General features: G+C 43.7%; 1 protein-coding gene across 6 annotated transcripts in view; it reads right to left on the reverse strand.

The window, feature by feature from the left end:
- Positions 1–23,302, reverse strand: part of CGNL1 (cingulin like 1) — a 231,078-nt gene that overhangs the window by 101,479 nt on the left and 106,297 nt on the right. The window lies entirely within an intron of this gene.

A 23,302-nucleotide genomic window follows, 5' to 3' on the forward strand; every position in this document is an offset into this window, starting at 1 on the left:
TTTGCCTTGCTGCGCTGGGGATTTTCCAACTGTCATTTTCGTGGTTTCGCAGTCTTTTAGTTAGTTATTTAGCAAAATGAAGAGAGTCAAAAACGAACCGGAGATGGCCGCATCGGGTAGAACTTCATCCCGTTCCTCAGCGAGGTCGTCACGGGCTGGCAGGGGGACTGTCTCTACAGATCACAGCAGGCCTCATTTGGTAAGTGACTGTCGGTCTGGACCCCGGCCGGCTTCGTCTTCACCCACTGACGTTCCCTCCCCCCCCCCCCCCAATTCCCTCGTGCCCTGCTGTCCCTCCTCCCTCACGGATTCAGGTGAAAGCGGCCCAGAACCTGCTGTTTCCCTCCCTTTTTCCTCTTCTCCTTTCAGGCAAAGCCCAGCCCCTATGGGACAGCCTCATGTCAGTGTTCCTACTGCTTACAGTTTCCCCAACCTTGTACCAGTTTTTTCGCCTCCGCTAGGCTCGTGCACCAGTTTTGTGAAGGAGGCAGTCAGTGCTGAGGTTACTGGGAAGAAACCTATTGGTTTCGGGTTATAGAGTGATTTACATTTAAATGTGAATCCGATAAAGGCTAAGAAACAGAAGAAGCATGCCTGCTCTAGTGTCAGTAGAAAACCCCCATTCTCTAGCCGACGCCTGCCTGCTAGATCTCCTGTTATGACGGGATATTCTTTTAAGGGCAGTGTTTTAAAAGAGCTGCTAGAACAGGCAAGCAGCAGAGTAAAGAGCGAGTTAATAGATTCTTCCCAGAGCAAGTTCCCAGCAGGGGATAATGAATCTGATAGCAGACTTCCCAGTCAGCCAGTTGCCCCTTCGGTGCCCGTCTGTGCTAGCGCCGAGGATACAGCTGCCTTTATTGCAAATATTTTAGGTCACATGGCGAAAGCAGGATTTGTTAATTTTCTGCAGGTGCGGGGGGTGGAGGGAGAGGTGATGAAGGTATAGGAGGTTGGCCCTCAGAATTAGGAGCATCTTTAGGCAATCAGATTTATCCTCAGGATGTTGGAATAAAAGGGTGGCCCCTTGTGGGCAAGCAAAAAGGGGCTCTTTTACAAAAGATCCCTTTGCATTTAGGAGCACTAAAAGGGGATTTGGTGGCGGGGGGCGGGATTGTTGCGGATACAGGTTGTTTTGCAGATGAAGCTGATGATGAGGTGCCTGGACCTTCCAGTCGTGAGGCCTGGAGGGAGTTGGATACGTCAGCGCAAGCCTTTACTGCTCAGGGAGATCAGAAAGGAATGAAGAGAGGAATGTTGCGGATGACAGGAGTGGCATGGCAGCGGGAACACAAGGCAGCAGTGTTTTGGGAGCTGAGCAAGGTAAGACTTCAAAAGATAGTGCTCGGGAGAGTAAGAAAGATAATAAGAGGAGAAGGAGGTCTCATTCTAGTAGTAGTTTAAGCTCTTCTTCGTCTTCCTTGAGTACTAGCGACAAGGGGCCAGGTCAGCATACGGCTTTATCTGGAGGGCCATGTTATGATATGGGTCATCCGGCTTTAGCTTCTTTAATGGAGCTTTGGGAGGAGGTGCCTACCCGGTTAGTTAAAAGGATTAGGCAAAATAAATAAATAAATAAATAAATAAAAAAATTTGTTAATATTTTAAATTGTTAGAGGGAAGAAAGGGGGGAGGAAAACATCTAAGAAATCTAACAGGAAGAATAAGAAAGGTAGTGCTGGCCCAAAATTTTCTAAGAATATAGTCAATTGGGTACGGGGGTTTTTGCGATTAGCAAGTGTTAGTCATTTTGATCCTACTCAGTATGGAGCACTTCTGTCCTATGTGGATAGTATTCTAGGAGCTTTTAAGGATTATGAGGGTTGGGCATGGCTCAATTATGAAGAAAAGTCCTGGGATAAAATGGCTGGGAACAAATTTATGTCATGGGGTTCTCAGGACATTCATTTATGGTTAACTCAGATGACCAACAACGGAACCAATTTTAGTAAAAGTAGGACAGGGAGTGCTGGCTTTAGTGCTAGTTCCGGTACTTTATCCTCCAGTATTGGTAAGAATACTTCCTTTTGTGGTCTCGGAACTTTTCGCAAAATCGAGTCTGGTACGAAAAGTACGGGAAGCGAGTCTGACATCTGTTGGAGGTTTAATAAGCTCACTTGCCTGTTCCCTGAATGTAAATTCAGGTACGCATGTGCCACTTGCGGGGGGGTGGGGCGCATTCGGCTGTCAAATGTCAGCAAGGTCAAGGTGCCAATGTTATCAAAAGCGCTAAGTGAATCTCCATGGTATAGCAAGGCTGACTCTCCCATAGTTTTTTGCAGCTTTAGTTGAAGGTTTGAAATCGTATCCCAACAGAGATGCTGTTGCTATGTTGTCTGAGGGATTTAGATGCGGCTTCCATATCCCTTATGAAGGTCCCGGGGTAGGGGGGAGGGCTAAGAATTCTAAATCCGTTTATCGGATGGCTGAGGTCGCACGAGATAAAATACAGGTGGAACTTCAGTGTGGAAGAGTAGCCGGGCCATTTCCTTGTAAACCTTTTGAGCATATGCGCTTATCACCATTAGCAGTAATTCAAAAAAAAACAACAAAAAACACGCCGGGAAAATTTAGGTTAATTCTTAATTTGTCATACCCTGAGGGATCTTCAGTTAATGATTTCATCCCTAAACAGGCATGCTCAGTCAAGTATGCATCATTCGATGAAGCCATTGACTTGGTCCGTAAGGCAGGTCCTGGGGCCTTGTTAGCCAAAGCTGATATTGAATCAGCTTTTCGGTTATTACCAATTCACCGATGGGTAGAGCATTCATTCGCAGGTTGTCTGCCAGAACATCAGGAATTCGTGCTGGTCGCCATTTTATTAGGATTACACAAGCAGTCAAAGAAGAATTAGCAATATGGGAGACTTTTTGAATTCTTTTAATGGCATTTGTTTGATGCAGGAGAATGAGATTTCTAACATAGACTTGGAATTGTATTCAGATGCAGCAGGTGCAACTGGGTTCGGTGTGTATTTTAGGGGCAAGTGGTGTGCAGCGCAGTGGCCAGAGCAATGGGTTTCAGATGGTTTAGTATCGAATATAACTTTCTTGGAGCTTTTTCCTATCATCGTTGCTTTAACTATATGGGGCAAGGAACTGTCTAACAAGAAAGTAGTTTGGTGGTGTGACAATATGTGCGTGGTCCAAGTAGTCAATAAGCAAACAGCAAAGTGTCCGAGAGTTTCTGCTTTGTTAAGAGAAATGGTGATGTTATGTTTAAAATTGAATGTAACCATAAGGGCAAGACATGTACCGGGGAATTTGAATATGATTGCTGATGCTCTTTCGCGTTTTAAGTGGGATGTCTTCAGGGCCGAAGCTCCTCATGCCAGTTTGTTGGGAGAGAGCATACCAGAACACCTTTGGCATCTTGGCACGAAGAAACGTGGCATTTGATCAGACAATCCCTGGCTACAGCTACATGGAGATCATACTTAGCAGGCAGAGGATTAGTGTCTCATTTTTTGTCTTCTTTGGGATGGAATGGGGGAGAAGTTGATGAAAGAGCGGTGGTTCAGTTTATTCTGTGCGGTTGTTGGTTTGGGGTGGGAAGCGGGGCAATATTCGGCACATTCATTTAGCATCGGCACAGCAACTACAGCTGCGGAATTGGGGTGGTCTGCCCAGAGAATTCAAGCGCTGGGACGATGGAAGTCGGAGGTTTATCGTAGTTATGTAAGGAAGTAGCTTTTTCTTGGAATATGGGAATACGATGTTCTGCATGAAAGTAATTGAAAAAATTTGTTTTGCAGAAATAAAAAGGGTGGCGTGGATCCGTGAATGTGCTTGGGTCGTGGGCCATTCTTTTGCATCGTGCTCTGCGAAGAGCGGGGAAGAGGCCTTACGGCGAAAACCAGAATCTGAATCATAAAGAATGGATTGTTCGCTGGTTCGGCAACGGGGGAATGCGTTGGGGGAATCTGCTTACCTTTCTCCAGAATAAAATGATAAGATGGGGAATTCCGAAGATTGTTATCATTCATCTGGGGGATAATGATATTGGTAAATTCACATGTCGCGAATTAGTAGCGATCATACGCAAAGATTTGGCTACTATCCTGAATTACATGCATAATACTAAAATTGGCTGGTCTGATATTATAATTCGTATTAAACACTCCACGGAGCCTTTATGGCGAAAGGGTGTTAAAAAATAAATTGAATAGGCAAGTCGGTAAATGGTTAGTTCAACAAGGTGGTTTTTGGGTTAGACACACATGGTCATGGGAAACCTTAGGTGGTTTTTTCTTGGGAGATGGGGTTCATCTTTCTGACGTGGGCATTGATTTATTTAATAATGCTCTGGAGGAAGGTTTCAAGCAGCAGCTTTTAGGTTAATTGGCCGCAGTGGGGGAACAAAGGCAAATATTTTGCCTTTGTTTGTGGCGGAAAAACCCGAGCCATATGTTTAATGTATTATTTGGAATTGTAAAGGACATTGGAGGGGGGGGGGGGGAAATGCTCGTGTAGTTTGGGGCTGCTACACGGGAAGGCCTAAAGAGCAAGGGGGGGGGGCCGATGCTCAGGCTGCATGATTACCCTCACTGGTGCCGTGGTAGGGTGAGTGATGGGGGGGGTGCCTAAAGTCGGCAGGGGGGGGGAAATGCTCGTGTAGTTTGGGGCTGCTACACGGGAAGGCCTAAAGAGCAAGGGGGGGGGCCGATGCTCAGGCCGCATGCTTACCCTCGCTGGTGCCGTGGCGGGGTGAGTGATGGGAGGGGGTGCCTAAAGTCGGCTTACCATTGAGACGCGGTGGTAAGCGAAGAGGGGCATGGGGGCGGTGGAGGTTTGGGGGAATTAACTTTGGAATTTTGTATAATTTGCTGGCTCGGGTTATGTTTTAATAAACTGTGGCCGTTATTTAATGCCACATTGTTGTTCTGCGCATTTTGTTCAGGGAGAGAGGGCAAGTATGTGTATGTATTGCACGAACAGCTAGTATCAAGTCCCTATGTTATTATGCCAGCAAAAACTACGCACACATAGTTGTGCCTGCTATGCAGTGTGTGCAGCTTTGTCAAATTTATGTGCATGCTTTTTAAATCCCAACTGTGTAAGTCCCAACTGTGCCCAGATCATGTAAAAGCACACGCTTATAGTATGTACATGCAGAACTTTATGTGGGTACTGGGTGGCTCAGTAATGCATTATTTTACTTGAACAAAGGGAGGGTCATTTTCAAAGGGACTTTTCAATATCTTCATGGCAGTGATCCTCCACACTCTCACCTGCTGTTGAGCATACAGATCCGAGTCTGGCTCTCACACACCATCCTCTCTCATATTTAGCCAATAAGTCTTGATCTCCTGTCAACTAGCAAGCACATAGAGAAAACCTACAAATATTTCTGTCACAAATACTTGCTGTAAAGATATTTTTGCCACCCAACAAGTTCCAGTTCATTAAACACACATTATAAAAAGCTAGCAGTCTAAATACCTCAAGGCTATATAGTGCTATATTGTATGTAGTGCTAAAATTCATGTCACAATTATTTTATTGGTGTATCACAGTAAGAGAACTTTTTTTTTTTTTATTTGAATTTAAATTTTGTTACAGTCAAGAAAAATGACAAAGTAATAGCATGCATTTTACAATTGATTAGAAATAATTATGAACTGAAAGAAAAAGAAAATCAAAACCATTATCAGACCTCAACTGGGAGATTGCTCTTAAAATTTTCTGAATGGACCTGCAAAATTGTTTCTTTAAATAAGATCTTAAACCAACATACAAAGCACAGAGCTTGGAAAGCTTTTCATAATTTCTGAATCAAGGTAACACTGAAGCCCTCATGTACAAATAAGTGATAAGGTACCGAGAGAAAAGGCCAAGTGTGAAAAATCAACATCAAATAAGAGAAGGTCACATTCTAAAGAAGATAATTTGTATGGGCCCAGAGGATTAAAGAAATATTAATGTTCCCAGACTCTTGCATTCTGGACACAGACAGAACCAAAAGCACTGAGTGCACAGAGTCAGGTCACAGCTGCTAGAGGCCCTTAAATATTCTAAGAGGGTTGCCAAGATCTTAAAACCTTATCGCCGAACGCTTAAACATTCTACCTTAAAATCAAATGCTAAATTTATACATAAAGTGCAAACCCACAAGAAGTAGAAGGGTGTAGTTGTAAGCATTCTTAGGGTGCGTTGCTACATGAAGCCCCCATGCAGTAAGAACATGTTTGCTCTGAAAGAAAGTCCATATTGAATGGAGCACAGAGAAGAGCCCCCATAAAATCCTGCTGCCTTTCAAAAATACTTCAGTGGAGAAAATAAACCTTGATAAAACGGGTTACCTACTGTCAATCTCTTCTGTCAATTTTAAAAATATCACTTTCGTAGTGGTTCTACATGTTGCACACACAGAAAACACAAATCTGATTTGGACACAAATGCATAAACATTTGGCAAGCCCTTGAAAGGTAGCCAGACCCTGCAGGAGGTGGGGCCTGCACAGCCACTCCAGCCACAGACTGCTTCACTTAAAAACTGCGGGCACCTCTCACACACACACACACACACACACACACACATTTCACCTCTCTCTCCCATAGGTATAAATCAGTTTGCACAATGCTGCTGCTGCTAGGCAGTCCCATTCACTTTCATGGGAGTATTTGGAGATCTTCCTTCCCCCCCCCCCCCTCCCCCCACTGAATTTTCTTGATTTTCAAACCCCAGCTGAATTTCTAAACTCTTCCTTCAGAATTTGTATTATTATTTTTTTTAATTATAAAGACGTGCTGCTTTTAGGATCTCCTTTTAAAACTCTTCTGTCTCTCCCTCCATTAACCTTACCCATGTTAATCCTCAAACACTTTTTCTTACATTGTTCATAATCTTTACTGATCAGACCTCCATACAAACTCTCCTTTCCTCACCCCAAATAGCACCTTATCTCTGTGCCTTTCCATCTTCCTTTCCGCTCTCGCCCTTCCTCATTCTGACATACCTGAGTAACATACACCCTCAGTTTTTCCTGTATCATCCATCACTTAACCGCACAAAATGTTCAGCTGCATCTCTTCCCCCCTTATAAATCCCAATCCCAGTTCTCCACTCAGTTCTTACCTGTAATCCATTTCACCTCTGTTTACAAAACCTGCACTAAACTACTTTCACCTATACACCCCGCTGTAAATCAGCACCCCCTCACCATTCACACAGACCTTTACACTTTTCTTTTCTTGCAGACATGTGCCGTGATCGCTCACTGCTTCTTGCAGCGACTTCACACCCATATCCCGACAACTGCAGTTTGCCAGACCTGCACGAGTGCACTCCAACCCCAGCAACCAGTATCACAATAAGTGACCTATGGTCTGAGGTTCTCCGGCATCATTCTCATGCATTCTGCTTCAACGGCAGGGGAGGAAGTCTTCAAGCATATCCAGCATAGCTCTCTGCTTCAACGGCAGGGGAGGAAGTCTTCAAGCATATCCAGCATAGCTCTCTGCTTCAACGGCAGGGGAGAAAGACTGAAACTTCACTTTCAATGCATATCCAGCATAACTCTCTGCTTCAACGGCGGGGGGAATGAGGAAAAGTGGATCTATATACAACCAACAAGGATTGAATTACATAGTCTGGGTAAACAAATGAGCATGGGTGTGGCTTGCTTGTTGCAGCGGTTGCTGCCCCTAGCTAATTGAGCTAGCTATTTCACTTAAATGCAGCTCCAGCACTGCTCTCTGCATTAATGGTGGGAGTGGAGGGGTAATAGAACCAAAAGGTTACTAAGAGCCAAGAGAAACAGATAAGTATGAAGAAAAAAAAAAGTGTGAAGCTTGCTGGGCAGACTGGATGGGCCGTTTGGTCTTCTTCTGCCGTCATTTCTATGTTTCTTTTCATGTGCAGAGCAGATCAGATTATTCGGTCATAATTAAACATTAACTCTATTCTGGGATATGAGACCTGAAGGGTCACTAAGTCGATGAAAAAAAAGACATAAAGGTCAAATAGGCCCAAGCAGTAGAATAAAAACACCGCACAAAAGAATGAAAGTGCTGGTAGTACAGTAGTGTGCGCATTAATGCAGATTTTCATTTTTACCTGTACCATGCAATGAAAAAGTTGAAGCCGAATACCTGTTAATTCCAAGAAAGATATACAGCCACTCCCCAAACCCTAATTTCCCACTGATTCTTACAGAGTTGCATAACAGAAATCATTAACCCATTATGTCACAAACTGTTTAAGAAGCTATCCTCTAAATAGGGCACTGGGACATAAGTTAATAAAAGGTTAAAATTGGTACATTTTGATTGAAAAATGAGTATCCAATTGATATCATGCCTTTTCTCTGTGGTGATATCAGAGTCTAAAGATACTCAGTGTATATCCTCAACCCCATTCCAGATGTTTATCATGGGATCTGGGAGAGGTTCACACCTAGAAAAGCAAAGACGACTGGCAGATACACTGACTTGGCCAATCAGGTATTGTACCATCCTATAATGGAAATCATCCTAAAATACTGTGTAAAGCCCATTTACGTGGCACTTTTGTGATAAGCAACCACTCTAGCTAATATTTTAATCTATTTATAACGCTCAGGATATTGGAGCCGCCTGCAAGAAAGCCACTCCAATTCAGGATGCTACAGCTGGGCTTTATTTTAGTATACACTAACAGAAAGTAATTACGTACTCACTTACTCTTGCATGATTCTGTAATCCTGCACAATACCCTTCTCTTCAACGACAAGGGGATTCAGGTTCAATATCAATTTAAAAAGAGTCAGAAGACAAGTCCCAGTTCAGTCCAACCCAAACTTAGTTATGCTTACTGCCGAACCCAAATACATGCTCTTGGGCTAACGCTTTATTAAAAGTGTATAAGCCATCCAGAGTGCTCTGTTCATCCCAATGGGGTTTATTAGACATTCCTTCAGTTAAACTCGCTCGTCTTGCATCTACTAGAGACTCAGCTTTCTCCGTTGCGGTGCCAACAGTATAGAATTCCTTACTGGTTGATTTGAGAATGAACCCATGCAGTAAGATGTTTAAGACTATGATTAAGACTTTTTTTCTGCGACAGCCTTTTTAAAATAATTTGACTGTTTTCTTACAGGTTTTTGATAGATGTTTTAAATAATTAAGACTCTTTTTGTAATAGGCCTTTTAAATTAATTTGTTTCCTCATACATATTTATTGAAGATGTTCTATTATTTACTGGTTGCTTTTTTATTATTTTATGTATGTAAATAAATATTTTATGTATGTTTTTTGTACATCACCCCAGCCTCTACTGTGAGGTGATTAATGCATTTTTAAAAACAAGAAACAGGAAGATCACGTGACGCCTTGAAGGGAAGCGGATGTAGCTTGCCTTCGGGAGCTCCCTAGCCACCCGCTTCCAGCCCCATCAACATCTTTAATTCGGTCCAAATATCTCCTCACACATGAAACCGGATAGTGCTAACCGCAGGGGTTCCGATTTGGCGACGATGTCGACTCGGACTACGAGAAAAGATAAGGAAATTGCTAAAGAACGTTTGCGGCCTACTGACTGCATTATGGAGGAGGAGGGGGGACGATGGATTCGCAAGTGCCGACAAACTGGGCGGAGGTGCAGGCGGCTGTTTCAGCACTGCAGCCTGAATTTTTGAAATTATCTGCTCAATTAGCAGACCTCTCCTCTTCTGTGGCGGGGTATGAGCCCCGATTTAAAGAAATCGAGCAACGGGTGTCAGACGCGGAAGATGGCCTCTGTACCACGAGGTCGGTCATGGAAAAGTTGAAAGAGGAGTTGGCACATCACACGGAGCGGCTAGAAGACCTTGAAAATCGGTCTCGCCGCTCCAAACTGCGTTTCATCGGTCTACCTGAATCGATTGAGGACAAGGATCTGCCGCGGTTCCTAGAACGATGGCTTACAAAAGAACTTTCCCTGAATTCAGCCGGAGGGCCTTTGAGAATTGAGCGCGCTCATCGCTTGGGGCAAAAAAGGGCGCCAAATGAGAAACCGCGTATCGTTATTGCCAAAGTTCTCAACTTTATGCATAAGACAGAAATTCTACAGGAGTTGCGCCTTGGGACGGCTTTGCGTTTTGAGGACAAGAAAATCTTAGTCTTTCAAGATTTCTCACCGGCTTTGGCGGCCCGTCGCCGAGCCCTGGCGCCTCTCTGCACTCAGCTCCATAATCTTGGTCAGAGGGCTGTTATTGTCTATCCGGCGAAAGTCAGAGTGGCGGCACCAACGGGACCTCGATGGTTCAACGAAGTGGGGGAGTTGCGCGACTATGTCTCCAAGCTGCAGCCGTTGCCTGGCGGCTCCCCTGGTCCTTCTTAATAGACAGTGAAGCGTATTACTTTTTGGATCTCGGCGAGGGACGCAGCAAGGCAGTCCTAGAGGAGTACAAATTGTTCGTCTTTATCTACATGACAGGCATACCCCTCTTTGAGGTGTACACCGGCATCTAGTGGAAGCTACTTGTATGTAGTAGCTGTTTTTTCTCTCTTCAGTTTTTGGTTCATAATCCTGCGATGTCTGTGAGGGGCTCCTGCAGTGGAGTTAAACAGTTTTGGTTATGACAATCTTGCGTGGACTCAGCACCTTTTCCGTTACATGACTAGCCCGAGCTAGTGGGTTTCCATTGTTTTTCAGCTGGCTCCGGATGATTCCTCCAGAGTACACTAGCGGAATTCACTGGTCGGGATCTTTGTTTTCATATCGGAGGCTATCTGGCCATACCAACTTGGGGTTTGCTCGTTTTATATTTTTATTTTTTTTTCTTTTCTTCCTTTTGCTCCGGAAGAGTTATCATACTAACTTTATTTTTGCGGGCGACTGCGGTGGACTGATGCCCCTTCTTTATGTGTGGCTACAAGACCCTAGCACCTTTGTGGGTTTTTTTGTGTTTTTTTTTACCAATCCCTTAGGGTGATTTAACCCAAGACTTCCAAGACTGCAGTCTTTTGTTTGGAGCTTTGACACTCCATGTCTGGGGCTATCTGGTCAAAATTATTAGCGGACCTTTTTTTTGCCTCAGGGTGATTAAAACCCAATATTTCCGCTTTCACCATTGCCTGCTTTGGATTACTGTTCCCTTTATCGGGGAGCACATTATCCTGCTAGGGGAGTGGGGTTTCCCTTATTTTTCCTGTTCAAGATGTTTACCCTACTGAGTTAAGTTGTATTCCATAGTTTGGGATCTATGACTGTTTACACCGCGTGGTTGTATGTACAGATCACCTGCATGGGTGACTTTGGGGTTCCCCCTCCTTGGGATGTCATCCCCTCAGAGCTCCATGGCGTCGTCTGTTGCTTGGGGGCACTGAATGTGGGGTGGGGTCTGGGGAGGGGGCGGGGTGGGGAGTTTGAGCGTTATACGTGATCCGACGGAAGGGGTTTTCTGTAAGCAGAGTTGTTCGGGGGGAAGGGGAAACAAGGGAAGGAAGAGACAGGGGGGAAGGGGTCGGGGGACGGGATGGGGGGAGGGGGTAGTGGTGGGTTTAGGGGTTACTTGGTTCTGGTTCTGGGTGGTAGGGGGTGGGGATTTATTGAAGTCCTATATCCACGAGTGGGAGGCCACGAATGGCGAGGGACGGCCAGCTCCTAAATTAAAAATGTTGAATACAGGGCTTGGTATGTTTTTCATACTGGATCATGGTTAATTTTGGACCTAGAATCATTTCCTGGAATGTCTGCGGTATACATTCTCCCATCAAGAGGTATAAAATCCTACAAGCCCTGAGGCGTAAGTCTGCTGATCTTGCGTTTTTACAGGAAACACATTTAACTGATGGAGAGCATGCCAAGCTACGGCAGGGTTGGGTGGGAGAAGTGCACTTTGCATCTGCCAGCTCCTGGTCTGCGGGGGTGGCCATCCTGATTAAGAAAAATGTCCCTTTTCAGATTTCCAATGTGATTAAAGACCCTAATGGGCGATATCTGATCCTTGAGGCGGTTTTTCATCAAATTCCCACGGTGTTCTGTTGTGTTTATGCCCCTAATTCGCAACAATCTGTATTTTATCATAATTTGCGAACAGTGCTGCTTCCCTATGTTGATAAAAATTTGGTGGTGGGGGGAGATTTCAATGCCTTGGGAGATCCAGCTTGGGATAGGATTTCCTCGGGATCACAATCGGGCACATCTAGTAAAGATCTTCAGAAGTTGGCAAGTGTATTGCACTTGGTTGACTCCTGGAGGACACTCCACCCCCTTGAGAAGGAGTTTACTCACATTGCGCGTGCGCACGAGACCAAATCTCGCCTTGATTATTTTTTTGTAAGTACCACGTATTTCTCTCGTGTGGCATCAGCGGAGATCGGTGATGTATTGATCTCAGATCATGCTCCGATTTGGTTGGAGCTGAGGGCTAGCCCATGTAACCCCCAGGTGCGACAGTGGAGGTACCCCTATTTTTTGGCAGATGACACTGCTTTTCAGACATATCTTCAGGGCAGATGGGCAGACTTTGCCGTTCTCAATGCGCAACATGTGGGCGACCCAGTCTTATTCTGGAACACTGCCAAAACAGTATTGAGAGGAGATATTATTTCTTATGTGGCTCACTGGCGGAAGTCCCTGGATAAGCGACTAGTATTGCTCTCGGCCCAACTCCAGAAGGCTAAGAGAGCTTGGCTAGCTGACCCATCAGCGCAGCGGCGCGACCTGTTTGCTTCTTTACAAACGGCCATTAACTCGTTGCTGCATCAGAGGGCCACTAAGAGTATACTATACTATCGCTTCAAACTATCAGTATGGGAATAAGTCTGGAAGATTGTTAGCAAATCTGGTAAAGTCAGTGGGGAAGTCGAGCCATATCCCCGCCTTACGGACCCCAGGGGGGAAGATAGTTAACAATACTCCCGACATTCTTGCTACTCTTCAGGATTACTTTGCTACGCTCTATAACTCTGGTAATTGGGACAAGGACAAGTGGGGAGACTTTTTATCCAAACTAGCTCTTCCCTCGATTACCTTGGCCCAACAAAGATGGCTCAATGAACCTATTCAACAGAGTGAGGTCAGAACAGCTATTCAAAAGGCCAAGAAATTAAAAGCGCCAGGGCCTGATGGCTTTAGTGCGGAGTTCTATGCTTGTTTGATTGAGCCGCTCGCCAATCTACTTCCGGGGGTGTTTTCCAGGTTGATCGAGAGCAGCTCATTTCCCATACATGGTAACTAAGCTCATGTGACCCTCATTCCCAAACCGGGAAAAGATGGGTTGGACCCGGCGGGATATCGACCTATTTCCCTATTAAACGTCGATCATAAATTGCTTGCAAAAATTTTGGCGGACCGCTTGGGAATGTTAATGCCCCTGCTAATTCGGCCTAATCAGGTGGGTTTTGTTAAACGTCGACATGCTATGAGCAATATTCGATGGGTGGCGGCGGCTATAGCATTGTGCCGGCGGACGGGCCTCCCCTTTTTAGTGGTGAGCCTGGACGCCGAAAAAGCCTTTGATAGGGTTGAGTGGGGATTTTTGTTTCAGGTGTTGGAGGATATGGGTTTTCAGGGGTATTTTCTGCAGGCCCTTCACATGCTCTACACCACCCCCCAAGCGCAGATTACGGTGAATGGGGCATTATCGGCCCCTTTCCCAATATTGCGCGGTACTAGGCAGGGCTGTCCACTGTCCCCTCTTTTGTTTTTACTAACGTTGGAACCCCTTCTTTTAGCGCTGCAGGCTACGCCCACCATCCGAGGAGTGCAGTTCTATTTTCATCGGCAAAAGGAGATTTATAAATACGCAGCCTTTGCGGATGATGTTTTGGTTTTTCTTACCTCTCCGGAGCGCTCCCTTCCAGTCCTCTTGGAACTATTTCACGAATTTGGGGAGTTCTCCGGTTTGAGTATCAACTGGAATAAGTCCGAGGCTTTGGGCTTTCCTGACACGTTGATAAAGAACTGGGAAGGGGTTTTCCCCCTGCATTCGGCTGGGGATTCGTTCAGATATCTAGGGATTCTCATGTCCACAGACTTGTCCAATTTTTACTCCCTAAATATTGATCGATTGCTTAGTGTGACACGAGAGAAATTGGCCATGTGGCGTGATCTCCCACTTTCTCTGGGGGGGCGTATTAATTTATTTAAATTGATTATTCTGCCCAAATGGCTATATGCACTTCAGAACTTTCCCTTTTTGCTCTCACGGAAAGATTTGGGGACTTTTGATACGTTGCTGCGCGTATTTTTGTGGAGGGGTAAGAAAGCCCGAATTCAGTTGAAATGGCTGAAGTTGAAGTGGGGGTCGGGGGGGATGGGTGTCCCTGATTTACTTAGGTATGCAGTGGCTGCGAATCTTCGCGTCGTCCGCGACTGGATTTTGGGGACTTCCACCTCCATAGTTTTATTAGCAGACCAAACTTTGGTGGCACCCTTGGATTTACATTACGTGCTTATGTGTCCTAAATGACAGCTGGCGGGGTCAGTTAGGCAGGACCCGCTTATAGCTCCCTTGCGCTATGCCTGGCAAGTAGTAACCAAGCAGCTACGTATCCCGGCATATTGTGCCCTATTGGCACATATTGTGGGCAATCCTGATTTCCTTCCGGGGACGCAAAGTAAAGGGTTTGAACAATGGGCAGGGGCTGGCATTACACTATTGGGACACATGCTAGATGATACGGGGGAACCCTTCTCTTTTGTGGACTTTGAGGAACAGTATGGGCTTGCGAGCAAGCATTTCTTTGGGTTTCTGCAGCTCCGTCATTATTGGAGGGCGATCCCGGCCACATACAAATCCTTGCAGCATTTTCACACTATTGAACAGTTCTTTCAGTTGAGCCACCCCCATGGACCCTCTATGTCTTGTTACTATCAGGGCCTGCTCCGGAGTTTAGCGGGTGATGCTCTCTCAATGGCGGTGGGGAGATGGAATCGAGAAGGTGGGTTGCAAGTTCCTCTAGGAGTGTTCAAATCTAGTATGCGCACCCTGACCAGAATCACGAGTAATATGTACTATAGAGAAATGCAACCGCGCAGGATTAGTGCCCTCAGCGGCATGCCCAAGATGTCAGTGTGCCCAGGGAACATTTACCCATGTATTTTGGGCATGTCCGGTGATTCAGCTATTTTGGGGGAAGCTGGTGGGGTATTTAAGGCGATTGCTGGGAGTTAATTTGGCCCCTTCACCCTACATGGTATTGTTTGATTGCATCCCCTGTCCACCCATTAGAAGCCTGGGTCGGCGATGGTTCCTACGGAAAGCGTTTGCTGTGGGGAAAAAGATGATCCTATTAGCCTGGAAGGAGACAGCGGGACCTTCTTATTGGACTTGGAGATCTCACCTCCATCGTTTGCTGCAGATGGAATCCCTGGCGTCTAAAGCCTGTCCTCGGAAACATGGGACCTTTCTTCAGATTTGGCATGATTACATACAAGCCTTACCACATCGAGCACGCAGCCTGGTTCTGAATTGTTGACCGGACATTGAGACTGTGAGCCAACCTACTCGTGGACTCCTAGCTTAAGTACTGTAGCGTTTGGGAAACTGAGGGTTTGTTGGGGGGGGGGGGGGGCTGTTTACTGAAATTGAAGTCTCTTGCTTGGATTTGGGGAACATAGCAGGGTAATGTGTCACTCCCTTTCACCTTTTTTTTGTTAGCGGCTTGTGTATTGTCTGACCAGCTTAGCGGTTGGGGGGGGAGAAAATGATAACTGTATTTGAGTACTAATTCCTTTCCTTGTGGTTCAGGGGGCGCACTGTTGGCGTGCCTGGTGCACGAACAAAAGTACGCCCGCGCGAACATTTATAAAATCTACCCCTTAATATTCTTGCAGTTGCAATCATAAGATTAACAATCTGAGCTGACTGATATATATCTTTGCAAAATATATAGATATATTTTTAAATGCAGGCAAGACACTACAAATTTCTATTTAATATTGAGTTCTGAAATGTGTAATTTGAGAAAGGAATGTATAAGTCTCATTTTGCTTTCCTGTTTTATATTATTCTCGTTTTAGTCACAGACACAATGTATCTTATTTCTCCCCCCACCCCCTCCGGGTACCGTGCATGGCGCAGTCCACACCGAATCTCTCAAATGAATAGAATGTATCATGTTTTGCCTTCCCCAAAGGGATGCCCTCTCATGCAATTTTAAAGTTCTTTCATTTTATTTGCATATACATTTTTAAAGTATCTATCCTGCATTAATAGGTCTTGCTTTTAGTTTCTTGGAACTATAAAATCTCATGAAAAATTGTAGCTGAAGAACACATTTTGTCTCGCTGGACTAATCATTTTCCCTACAGACACAAAACGAGAGAAAACCTTTAGTATGTCCTGAAATCACAAACTAGTCAGAGAAATTCTGTTCAAAACAAAAAAGAAAGATTATTGCCTACTTTCTATGACTTGTGCTGAACAATCAGAGCCATGCTCAGCAAATTAGGGACTCTATGTACTGAACATTTCTCCCATAAACACAAAATGGAGAAAATCTTTAGTAAATAGGTTTCCTAGTCCATACTACATTCCAGTTGAATCCTATGAGGATCACACACACAAGTAGTCATGAAAGCTTGAGCTTTGCATTGCAGCTGATCACCAAAAAAAAGGTCTTAGTATGAAACATGCTAATTGTGCTAGCATTTCTTCTGGGCTAGACAAACTGTGCACTTAAAGTTTCACATCTGTTTGAGTCACCAACATTTTCAAATACTTTTTGCTTCAAGTATGTTCTGCACCTGACAGCCAAAACTAAATTTAAATCTGTCTCCAATGAAATTCTAGAAAACTAGTACTTGCATAGCTCTGAAAGGTGCTGGAGAGCAGTATGAGGATTGGGTTACAATTCAAGTACCTGCTTTTGAAGAATAACAAAATCAATAAATTTAAATGTGTGATATCCTATTGGCCATAGGATTTTTAGCTCAGTTTCCTATAAGGAAACTGGTCATATAAAATCGTGTACACACCTGTTTATCCTCCCTAATAACTTCTGAACCATTCATCTAATTTCATTGAAATGACAAGTAATTTTAAAGCTGCTTTGCCATTGGTTAGTAGTCATAACCACATGCAAATTTCTGTAACAAACTAAAGGAAAATCCAGATCAATGATCAAAATTAGAACCTTAGTGAGAACTTGCAAACAAGCAAGCATTATATATATTTCTACATAACCAAAACGAGCAAGTTTGAGCTTTAAGATGATAATATTTTACTACTGGCTGTGGGTTGAAGGGGAGTGTATATAATGTTTTAGTTTCTGAAGCAGTTTTTCCCTAGCTACTTAGTGCCAGATTGCAGTAAGGATTTTTCTTTAATTTAGATTGTACTGATTTATATTTTTATGCTGTTTGTGTTATTAGGCCCTCTGTAATGTGGTGAAAAGGCCGAGAAAACAGACATAACATGACAATATCATCATACAATACCACAAGGTGATGTATGTGTCTCTATAAGGTCAAATAAAAGTTGCAGATGGAACTTTTTTTTATTGGACTAAATACCTTAGTGCTGAGCTTTCGAGGGCTAAGATGTACAGCACCTGCTTTGTTTGCTACTCTTCTTTATTTCTACATAGCCAAGTAAACTAATATGGCCGTCCCACTACATCCCTGACAGCTCTCTGTATCAGATTTGACAATAAAAGCCTGTAAAAAGGACTGCTCTCTCAATATTTAGTTATTTCAGTGTCGCTCTGGGAAACACATGTTCCAACTGGTCTGCAATATTACAGTTTCATCAAGGTCACAGGCATCCTGCACAAGAGCTAATGTTTTACTAGCCTTCTCAATTCATAGTTTGTTAAGTAGGCTTATTAATTAAACTTTCCAAACATCCTTAAAAGGCAACAACTATTTGCTGAATTCTCTCTTAAAACATGCAACTGCCATCCGAATGAAGGATACATGAAAAAACTATTTCCAGCTCCCAGTTACATCGCCAATCTGCCACTTCATGCCTTCATCATTCTTTCGTGGTCTAGGTCACATAAGATTTCTCAGGTCTCAGTATTATGGGCATAGTATTAGAGTTGTCAAGGTCAGGGCAGAGCGGGTCATCACAGCAAACAACGGGGCCAGCCTGAGGAGACCCCAGCCATGATGCCTTCTTGCTGTTGGAATTTGCTTCCACTGGCACCACTACTAAAGCAGCCAGCGTAAGCAATTGCTTACTCTGCCCTGTCCAAAATTAAAAGGGTTTCACAATTGTCTTACAATTGTTTTAGAAATTAAGCTAAAAATCTCACAGCAGTAACACAGGTACAGCTTTAAGATATGTCGCTTTATGTACACACAAAAATTGCTGAATTAGCACAAATTTGACAGCCGAGAACCCTCAGCTGTGCTACTTCAACCACCGTTTTAGGTTACACTGCATCTAACATATGCCAAGTCTGTTTCTGGTATAAATATCTAATCATGTCAATAGCCTGAAAGTGGCACTTTGTGTTTATAAGAGCAGAGATATTAAGGAAAGCTATGTAACTAGGAGAAAGCAAGCAGATTACAGAATTATTCTTCTATTTTACCCAGAAGGGCTCATTTTTATTTTTATCTCTGGAGCAGAATTTTGCTGTCTGCTTTGAGGAGACAGTCTAAATATCACGTCGGCACGATAAGCTATCATCATCCCCTTACACCACGTCAGCAGCTCTTGCTGTGCATTGTCTTATTGCCTGTACCGAGATTCATGGATATTCAACATAAGCCACTGCAAAAGGGAATGTTTCCAAAAGTACTTGACCATACACACTAGATTTCTTTTAAATCTAGAAAAAGTGTGATTTTGTTCCCAAAGATTTTAAATTCAAAACAAGCACTAAAAACATAGCTGAAATTGCTTCGTTTTAGCAAAAAGATTTTGTTACCGAGCCATTTCAAGTCATAAAAGCCAGATTTCAAAGTCTACAGTTTGTATAACGTAGTAAGGACAGCAGACTCCTACAGGTTGGTGGAGGTCTAATTTTAATAAACTTTTTACGATAAAGCACGGCGTCTCCTTATTTCAGGCCCTTTTCTCCAATAAATAAGGACAAAGGGAACTGGGGGAAGCCTGTGGGAGAGATGGGTTTTACCATTTTAATAAGGATCACTTTTGCTAAGCTTTCTCTGTGCTCTGTTTCTGTCATTGAATTTGCTTACAAGCTTCCAACTATTTACGGTTGTGTGTAGATTAGGCTTTACAGCTGCATTATTACTGTATTTTTCTATAAGGTGTTGACCATACAGAGAATCATACAAAGAAAAATCAATCAGGAACAGAACTGCCGAGAGGAGGTTCTTTGGCAGGGGCTACCAGTGGGAAGGGTGGGGAAGATGGGAAAGTCAGGAACTCCTGGACAGCGAGCACTTTAAAGTTAGTAGAAAGAATCCCTGAACTGCCTTGCCCGCTGAGCTGAACCTCGGGGATGGGGGGGGGCAGCATGTCCGGGGTGGGAGATAGGACTTTTTTTTTTTTTTTTTTTTTAAACACGGGTTAGCATGCAAATATATGAATAAAAAAAACCATGCTTAAACACTTCTTGTGTTTTTTTTACGCGTGGATCATTTGCATGCCATTAGTTTACTGCATCTCACAGGGACCCTGAGTTTTAGCACCCATGCAAAGAAAAACCTATGGTAAAATTTAAAGCCAACTGTAGTACGAGTTTTATGACTTCTGCCCTTATGTGTATACTTGAAATATTGCAGAATATAAACTAGGACAGCTTTCTTTTAAGCTACAAAATTAAATCCAGTTGGCATTAGCTCTCAATAGCTTCCATGCTGCTTTTCCTTTTATTTTACAACTGTTACATTACTTTGAGTTCTTAATCTTACAGGCACTCACTCTAAGGAATGTGTCACATAATTGTACAGTATAATTTCTAAAGTATCTGCAATATTTTTTTGTTTCATTGTAACATGTTGCAATAGCCTTCATTAAATCAGATGCCAAATACTTTTTCCACTAACACTTTCCCATTTTCATACGAAAATAAACTCCCATATATACTCTCTGAAATTGATAAAATAAACAGCAGACTGATCCTTTTTTCAATGTTTACAGTGCTATGCCAGGAATTTCCCCATTCCTTTCATGCTCATAAATCTTACAGAGTTCCATACTGTTAACCTGTACATCTGCATTCTATAACAAATGAGACAGATAAAGGTTAGTTTTAGGTTTGTAGGTCTGCCAGGAATATGTATGAATAGTGTTTTTACAAAGAAATGTTCCCGTTTTTGAATTAATCACACCAGTATTCAGTTCTAGATTAATCTGTCATTGTACCATTTCTCATTTCCAAAAGGGAAACTACTCTAGGACCTAGAGGCCAATGTACTGAAGTGCACAAAATGCGTGTTTTTCATAAAGGATTTTTCATTAATGCATCTACAAAGCAATTAGTGTGTGTTCTTTTTTGCTGTGCTAATGAGCTCTTTGCACAGTTTTGTACCTAATTAGCATGGTTTTTGCATTAAAACTTGCAAACTGATTTACATATGTTAAAAGTGTTAACGCCTATATATTAGAATGCACATTAACAGTGCTTTTAGTGCGTGTTAATGCTTGTGAAAACATTAGCACACTAATACAACGGCCCCTATATCTGGATTTGTTTCCTGTTATAGCAACACTAGCTAGAATCCTTAAAAAAAATACTATTTTATATTTAGGTCTGATTTTTAAGTCTCCATTCTTTTTTACTCTAATATATTTTCTTATATTACTCTATATTACGCTCACTTTGTAACTAGTTCTCTATATAGCCTATTGTTTTATTTGCTCAAGTTTATCATGGTTACCTTTATTAACGTTCACCTTGTAACTCGTTCTATGTAAAGCCTGTTGCTATGTAACATTATCTGTGAACCGAGATGATGTTCCCAACGTATCCCGGTATACAAAAACCCAAAAATAAATAAATAAATAAAATAAATATAGTGCCACACTAAAGGGTGTATAAATTTTAGTATGCTAAAGGTTTTGTGCTTAAATGTCCTCTCTCATGAGATCACTCTTTAGTTGTTGATGCTACAAGTCCTGTCCTATCTGTATTGTGATGTAGTGCAGCGCTGCCGGGGGGGGGGCAGGAATGGATAAGATACCATAAGGCGGCTAGTAATGCTAGAGCCAGCCAGCAGGGGGAGCAGGTGAAGGCGAGAAACTACAAATCCCAGGTTCCTAGAACCACCACCTGACCTGTGGGGAGAGCCTGGAGGCGAGGTGGCAGATGTAGAGACTGATGAGGCAGACACAGGTGAACCTGGGGAGCTAGAGAAAGAGGGCGTGCCTACGTGGTGGCAATGGCCAGAAAAAGCCAGTGCCAGGAAGGAGGAGGAGGAAGGAAATGGAGGTAGGTTCCAGGGGAGAGGAATCCTCCAGCTCTCTCATGGGTATAGCCTAGCCAGAAAAGGGAAACGTATAACCTGTACCCTGAGGGAAGTTAGGGCAGGAATGTTTGCTGGTGAACTGGAGAGCTGGGGGGGCTCAAACAGTACCTTTGCTCCAGCATGTATGTTAAGGGGTTAGAATGCTGGAGAGCGGGGGCAGGGTTGTTTGTTCAGCTCCTGAGGGGATGGAGCAAATGTAATAGATGCAGCTATTTTGCTTTATAAAAATGCTTTGAGGAATCTGTCTCTCTCCGTGTTATCTTTGGGGGGTTGGGGGACTCCTTCAACTCCCACTCCATACAAGGAGAACACATAAGCCCAGCAAAACCAGGGCCTGCGGAGACCTGAACCCAGGGAGTCCTGTGCGGCTGACGGTCTCCAGGGATATCTGGACTCGCGAGGGGCCTGAACCAGAGGCAGAAGAGCGGCACCCAGGGCAGCACGGGCGGTGAGCCTTCACAGTATCCTGCATAATGCCTGGATGGAGTTTCTTGATTTACTCAAAACTCACAATGGTGGGAGTGGCTACACAAGAGAAACCTTACAGAAACATAGATTTTAAACAAATACATACTCTGAAAATAAATATAATAGTTTTACTATGCTCTTTATTTCAACCTAACTCATAATTACTTACTACTGAAGTAATAATTAGAGGTAAAACTCCCTCTCAGAGTAGGATTATTTACTTTTAGCAGTACTATAAAATTCTCCCTTCAATCTCCTAGCAGAGGGGCTATAGCAGAAGGGTTCACTTTGTGGCTCCTATCACATTTCTAGGAATCTGCGACACCTTGTCACTGCCCACGGTGTCACAACCACCAGCCCTTCTCAGGTCTGACAGATGCCAGGTGACAAAGACAGGAAAAGTGGAAGCATGAATGCAAAGGGCAGTCTCTCTACAGCTCATGTCCTCACCGGCCACAAAAAAAAACTGACCACATCACCCCTGTTCTAAAAGGACTACACTGGCTACCTGTATAAAAAAGAATCAAATACAAAATACTAACCATCTTCCACAATGCAATACACAACTGTGAAAGCGCATGCCTAGACACCATTATACAACAACACAATACTGAACGCAACACTAGATCAACAAACAAAGCGCAGATGGACATCCCATCAGTCACAACCGCCAAACTCACTACCGTAAGAAATGGAGAAATTACTTACCTGATAATTTCATTTTCCTTAGTGTAGACAGATGGACTCAGGACCAATGGGTATAGTGTACTCCTGCTAGCAGTTGGAGACGGATCAGATTTCAATCTGACATCAGCCCCTAGTACATATACCCCTGCAGGAAGTGCAGCTCTTCAGTATTCTCCTCGAAAAGCATTGTGGATATATGTGTGACTGACTGATTGATTAACTTAATAATTTGATTAACTTGAATAACTTCATAACTTAGTTAAAACATTAAAACTTGATTAACTTGAACTGGTTGACTATAGCTGGAGAGCGCCAGTGTACTCAACCAGGAAGCATTGACACCCGGCAGGGTGGATGCTCTAGGTAAATGAAAACGTGGCTTACCCTTGAATCATTTGAAAGACCATGCGTAACAGCAGCCAAGGGTGGGATGCTGAGTCCATCTGTCTACACTAAGGAAAACGAAATTATCAGGTAAGTAATTTCTCCATTTCCTAGCGTGTAGAAGATGGACTCAGGACCAATGGGATGTATAAAAGCTACTCCCGAACTGGGTGGGAGGCTGCCCGTGACCCACTTAGAATTGTCCTTGCAAATGCCGTGACCTCCCGAGCCTGAACATCCAGACGGTAGAATCTGGAGAAGGTATGGATGGAGGACCATGTCGCCACCCTGCAGATCTCGGCAGGCGACAGCATTCTAGTTTCTGCCCAGGATACTGCCTGGGTTCTGGTAGAATGGGCCTTGATCTGTAGAGGTGGTGGCTTGCCAGCTTCTACGTAGGCCACCTTGATGACTTCCTTGATCCAGCGGGCAATGGCTGCCCGCAAGGCCGCTTCCCCTTGTCTCT

Source organism: Rhinatrema bivittatum, chromosome 13, assembly GCF_901001135.1.
Source record: "Rhinatrema bivittatum chromosome 13, aRhiBiv1.1, whole genome shotgun sequence".
In the NCBI taxonomy this organism is placed as follows: Eukaryota; Metazoa; Chordata; class Amphibia; order Gymnophiona; family Rhinatrematidae; genus Rhinatrema; species Rhinatrema bivittatum.